The following is a 7,130-nucleotide window of genomic DNA, read 5'->3' on the forward strand; positions in this document are numbered from 1 at the left end:
GCACTATTATGCACATTTCATTTGGCGTTCACTTGGTGTGCAATTCTTTTTTCTACGAGATTTTATTCTATTTTAAAAACTTTAAGTATTTAAAATGGAGTTCCCATCCCCTGTTGTTTTTATATAAGAATATTCGAGAAAGTTTATTTAGTTATGGAATTGGCTAATTTGAGATATAATTTAATTTGAAATAACAGGGCCTATTCGCGTAACACAAGTTTCTTAGTCTAAGTCAGTGGTTCTCAAACTTTTTCGAGTGGCGACCCCTTTAATAAAAAAAAAAGTAACCCGCACCCCATAGAATTAAAAAGTCGAAATTAGTGAGGAAATTAATAAGCACTAAAATATGATTATCTAGTAGACTTTCAATATTAATTAATCTTGATAACTGTTTTAATTCGATGGGTGATATTTGAATGCATAGGCCTATATATATATATATATATATATATATATATATATATATATATATATATATATATATATATCACTAGCCTCAATATTCGCGGTTGAGTTTTTGTTAACGCCAACCTCATGTCATTTTCAGCATAATTTAATTTATTTCTTTGTTTTGTTTTTAAACGGAGAAGACACAAAAGGAACTAAAACTCGTAATGCAATCGATTTCACTTTTGGGTATGAACGGTGCATACTACACCAAAATTGTTTGAGCAGTTTGTTTTTTCAACACGATACGTGACGCGGAATCATTCCGCAAATTTAAGAATTCATCTTGTAATTCATCGGGAATGCTGGCATCATCAAGGGAAGCCGAGAATTGGTAACGTGTCAATGCAGATTCTTCTTCTTTTAGCTCAGGGAAAATAACGCCGCAGTTCGTTTTCAAGAGATTCACTCTTTTAAGTTTGTACTTATCTCACAATCAGATTCATCTACCACACTGCAGAGTTTCTCAAACATGGCAATATTTCCAATATTTATTTTTCTTTGCAAATTTTGCAGCTTTAACAAAAAATGCCAAGATATTATCATGAAAAGAGATAATATTAGTTCATTTGTAGGTTAAGCTTATGTTGCTGTTCGAATATATCTGCTAGGTATGCAGAGGCGTAGCGACCCTTCCCGGCGCCCGGGGACAAACTTTCGATTTGCACCCCACCCCCCTCAAACTTTCGATTTGCACCCCTCTCAAACTTTAAATTTGCTAAATTTGCACCCATCTTCCCCCCCTCAAACTTTCATTTTGCACCCCCCCCCCCTCTCAAACTTTCGATTACTTTTTCCAACCCATTTATGCGCCCCCAAGGTCGGCGCCCGGGGACATATGTCCCCCTCCCCCCCCCCCCCCCCCCCAACGCTACGCTTATGTAGGTATGTTATTCTCTCCAACCAATCTTTGTCGTTAAATTATATCAAAAGGTCTTGTTTCCTATGCACTTCCAAGAACAACTTGATTTCATCTTTCAATTCAAAAACACGTGTCACATTTCCTATTGAAAGCCAGCGTACTGAAGAGTAGAACCTCGTGATCGTTATTCATGTATATGCACAGACGGGTGGTTAGGGCTCCAGATTTAATAGAATTTACTACTTATATTAGAAATTGAGTCAGAAGAGTCTTGCTGGCGAGGGCATACTGGTGAATCATGCATTGGATTCCCCTTCATTAGGGAGCTAAAAAAAAATTTCTAAAACCCGATTTTGACCCAAATATGAAACACCATCCGTACAAACCCCACAGCCGTTTTCCCATTTTAATCATCCAGTTTCAAATAAAATACTTAAAAAAAACTTTTTAAAAAACCACGTTTTTCTTGTGGACTAAAAAGTAGAAAATAACTATTTACATACATTTGATGACAAAAAACGTGGGTACGTTCACCATCAAATTTCCCGACCCATCTGCCCGACCCACGTTTTTTGTCATCAAATGTATGTAAATAGTTATTTTCTACTTTTTAGTCCACAAGAAAAACGTGGTTTTTTAAAAAGTTTTTTTTAAGTATTTTATTTTCTCCTTTTTAGTCCGTTGCTACACATGAAAAACGTGTTTTTTAAAAAAGTGTTTATAAATACACGGACTAAAAATCTTGAGCGACCAGGATTCGAACCTGGGTTGTCGCGGCCACAACGCGAAGTACTAACAACTATACGATCACGGCCAGCGCGCTCACATCGATTGGGGCCGAAGTAACTGTGTCATTAGGACTCCAGTCTTGTCGGTATCTTTAGAAATCATGTCCTCAATTTTATGGTCCTTGGGGCGTAATTAAATTAAGCTAATTACGGTCACTAATTGCAAATTTTTATGATTGCATCTGAAATTGTTAGGCGAAAGTAGCATGCATGCCAAATTTCAGGTCTCTAGAGCAATCAGAAGTGGGCTAATTTTCGATGTCAATTTTAACAACAAACATCCAAACAAACAAACAAACGCGAAGCTGAGTTAAGAAAAACGTTTTAAAAACGTATTTATTTTCTCCATGTCTTTATAAAATATCAACTTTTCCTTGTCATCATCCGAATGAATATATTTCACAAAGACAAGCTATTGAGGTAACACGAACTAACGTCTGTGGATTCATCAACTTGAAAAGCAAACAATGGTGAAAGCTTGATTTCATTCAAAATTAGTTTTTCAACATCTACGGTCGTCTCTACTATATACTGCTGAATAGTATTATTAGACAGAGATATTTGTTGCATCTTTAATGCACTGTAATACCCAAGAATTAATTTCATCATCCTCAACATGCAGGGTTTGATGAGATTTTCACTTAAAGTGTGAGAGATTTTTCTTTTTTTGCTTGGCAATTTCTAATGCGACTTCATAATATGATGCTTACACTAATGCTTTGTTTTCTTTGTGAAAACTTCTTCCCGTTCCATTAAGTCTCTGACGTTTGCAACTAGCTTCATGTCAACGAAAGAACTCCATATTTTTTACTTTCTCGTATATACGAAGTATAGAGAAAGTATTGTAATCGTGCACAAAAATCTCTTGAAATATTAACAATTTTCACCGTATTACACCTCAGTCCTTCATCAAATCCGAAGTATAGAGGACTTATTTTAATCGGGCAAAAATTATCAATCCAGATTTATCAAAATTAAGAGGTTTTATGCGTAATTCATTCTGAAAAACTGGGCTTTGCAATTCTGTCCGTATGTCTGTGTGTCTGTCTGTCTGTGTGTCTGTGTGTAAACACGATTACTTGAGTACCGTTACAGCTAGGTTGATGAAATTTCATATATAAGTATTTTATCAAAATCGTAGATCCGTATCAACTTTTGAGCGATTTCCGATAACCGGAAGTGGTACTTTTTCTTACATTGAATTTTTCAAAAGCCTATAACTTGAGTACTATTTCAGATAGATAAATGAAATTTCACATGTGAGTAAAAGATCTAATTTTCTACCTTCTGTTAAATTTTGAGTATTTTCCGTTGACCGGAAGTAGTAATTTACGCTTCTTCCGATTTCTCAAAAAAACTAATGTAAATTTTTAAAGTACTAATAATATTGCGAACTATTATGCACTTTTTTATTTGGCGTTCACTTGGTGTGCAATTCTTTTGTCTACGAGATTTTATTCTATTTTTAAAACTTTAAGTATTTAAAATGGATTAAAAATCATGTCTGTAGCCCGAGTTCCCATCCCCTGTTGTTTTATATAAGAATATTCGAGAAAGTTTAGGGGAGATCACTCCCGGTTTTTTGTGTGTGTGTTCCGTATGACTCGTCTCAAATGAAGTTTTGGTTTGAAATGTTTCATAGACTGAAGACTGAAAACAACTTTACACAGTACGCATTGTTTCTTCTCTATTCCATTGCCATTGATTTTTAGTAAAGCCGAGTTTCAGATATTCTTCTAAATTTTTTTTTTTCATTTCTATGGTTTAGTCTATCAGTTGGCGACCCCCCCCCCCCCCATCCCAAAAAAGCCCAGTTTGTGAACCCATGCTCTAAGTATTCCATTTTGCACCAAATCGGTGCCCAGCTAGCTGAGATGATACTGTAATAGTTACCATGCGGGTGGTGCGGGTTTGAGACACATCATGTCAATATTTTTTTATAGATAGGAATTATAAAGTTGCCTTACGGGACTTGGCGGGACACGGGGGCAGGTGAAGTAGAGTTCATCTGTTTCTGTGTCCTCAACATATGAAGGGATAGTGTGTTCAGACCCATGCTCGGTGTTTTTAAAAGAAAAAAAAAACTTGTCTTGACAGTGGGAAGGGAAAAGATAAAAATAGTCAAACAAACTTGACGTAATTTATGGATGTTCCCCGAAACACACGGTTATTCAAGAATAACGGGCAGTCTAGCAGACGCTAAATGTAGACATTGCCACAATACTTTATCTGTTAACCTTGATCTACACAAAATATAATCTTAGTCATAACCTTAAACCTTGCACCTAAGCTCAAACTTGAAAAAAGTCGCATTCAGAGTTTCTTTCAGGCAACTCTTTAAGGGGGGGGGGGGGGGGGAAGTAGGAGGCTGAGTCCCCTGAAAAACGTCTACCGCCCCCCTCGGACGAAATAGAATTTACAATATATAGAAAATACATACTTACAAGCATCCGCCTCTCCCAAGGGGAATTTTTTTTCTCTAAAAGTAATCATCATATAGACTTAAGCAACACCCGATATCTTTAATCTAGACCCGCTACTTACTTTTGGCCGCTAAACCGTGTTTCTTTCAAACTTTTTTACGGGAGTGGGGCACTTGATATTTTTGCAGGGGCGGGGAACACTGTTAAATGTATAGATTTTCTATATAAATTTCTTTCGTTCTTTCCCCGAAGAGATGAACGCAAACTACTTGTAAGGTTAGACCCATGAATGAATTATTCGGTAGTGTCAGTGTCTTTATTATCGAGAATCGATGACGTCATTATTTAAAAAAAATTTTCTGCATTGGCTTTTTAATTCTGTTTACTCTAGAATCAATGACGTAATTTTTTTGTACCTTTCCGGCTTTTCAACTACAACTATATATTTCGTTTCGAAAATTTCCTGTAAGTTCCATGTGACGTCACGGCAGTGGGAAGTTTCGATAGATTGAAAGTTTTTACTTTCGTGTTTTCTTTAGAGCGTTCCTGACGCAGTGACAGAAAACTAATAACTAGACTTACCCGGTCATCCCTTGGATAACTGGGTTTCGGGGGTCATCCATAAATGACATTACGACTGTCACTTATCACAAAATAACCAGACCCCACATTCAAAAAGGCGTCACATCTCGGACGTTTCTGTCTTAAATACACTGACTTCGTCTGAGCATGGGTCTGACAACAATCTTTTCATATGCTGAAGTAAAAAAAAATAAACAGGTCAACTCTACTTCACCTGCCTAGTGTCCTCCAAACCCAGACACGTTTTTGTCTGTGAAAACACAGATTTTGGCTGAGCGTGGGTCTGACCACACTATCTCTTCATATGCTGTTGTCACAGGTGAACTTTACACCTACCCAACACTACTTCACCTGCCCAGTGTTCCGCCAAGTCTCAGACATGTTTTATCTTAAAACAAGTTAATTAAAAAAGTCTAGTGACATTTACGCGCAATTTCCTTATGTTATCTAAAAATAGCTCTGACGTATAATGCTGGGGTGCGTTCAAGCTAGAAGAACGATCGGTTTGTAGGTGTTTATGTAAATTTTATGAAAATTTTCTTCGGCAATATTGTTCTAAATTATGGCAGGAATCGATTGGTACATGTTTCAAGTCGCTAAGTGGTCTGGTTGCCGAGATATGGGCAAAAAACTGAATTTTTTCGAGGTTTTTTGGCTTTTCCGGGAAATACATGAAAGAAACCCGGAATGTTTATGGCCTATGCTCATCCTCGTAACTTGCTTAACATAATTGCTTTTGGAACTAGTCATCGATATTGCTTCGTTGAGGAGGAGATACGACTTAAAGCTGCGGACACACATCCATCCATCCATCCATAAATGACGGGTTAATAAACGCAATTCTCCAGAATGGAAATTGCGCTAAAAAAAAAAAAAAAAGATTCCGGCCGAGAATGGCTCTGACCACACTATCCACGTTATATACTGAGGACAAAGAAACAGATGAACTCTACTTCACCTGCCATGTATCCCGCTAAGTTCCAATAGACAAAGGCAACATTATCATTAACAAGTTAATAAAAAAATAACTGACATGTCTAGAACCCATGCCACCCGCATGGTAACATGTGCTAACCTCTTAGCTATCTAGGCTCGTACTCTGAAGAAGTTAATAACATATATTTTACTACTAAGCGGCGTAAGAATCTACGCGAATCAGCCCTAGAATTAGATCTAGAATTATTTCAAATTAAATTGTATCTTAAATTAGCCAATTGCATAGTGAAGCAAACAAAGATTTATATAAAATAGATTCTATATGTAGAAGGTACATTAAGTCTAGATACCTTGAAATAGATCTAGATTCAAAAATTTTCTTCCTTTGACAGCTGATCTGTCGGCCTAGATCTAAAGAAATGTATTGCATAAATAGTATAACAAAATAAAAAGAAGTGTTAACACTTTTATAATAGTGTTCAAACGTAATAAAAATAGCAAACGGACGTATTGTTATAGTTATAGCCGACAGAAAATTAGTCTAAGAACGCGTTAAACATCTGAATCGGCAACTAAATCTTGGATTGAAGCCGCCATTTATTGTACGTAAACAAATAATGTGACGTCACTATTCCCACAAAGTAAAGTCAATGTTTTAAACTTTTAAAATTAATGTGGTTAATCTACCTATGAATAAATCAATTAACGTCTTTAAATAAATTTGTGATTAACAGTCTGTCTGAAAACAAAAATTGTTCTCTACCTACATACTATTTTACAGCACTCCACATAGAGCAGATTCTCTCCAGTAGTCAATCAGACAAACAAAAAAAAAACAAATTAATATTCAAACATAAAAACAAACTTGAGTTTTAGTAGTATAGAGATCATTTTAAAAAAAACCGTAACTATAATATGTTTAAATATCAAAATAGAGCAATCTCGTCTTAATTTCACTTTATAAGTTTTATTTTAAATGTTAGTACTTCAACATGTAGACGTCCGATGCCCCCCCCCCCCCCCCCCCCCCCCCATAAATGGATGACCCCAAAGTCTAAGCCTCAAGCTAGCATTGCAGTGGATATCTACACA

The sequence above is a fragment of the Physella acuta genome, unplaced genomic scaffold (genome assembly GCF_028476545.2).
Source record: "Physella acuta isolate Inbredline_101_S28 unplaced genomic scaffold, ASM2847654v3 ptg001618l, whole genome shotgun sequence".
Classification (NCBI taxonomy): domain Eukaryota; kingdom Metazoa; phylum Mollusca; class Gastropoda; family Physidae; genus Physella; species Physella acuta.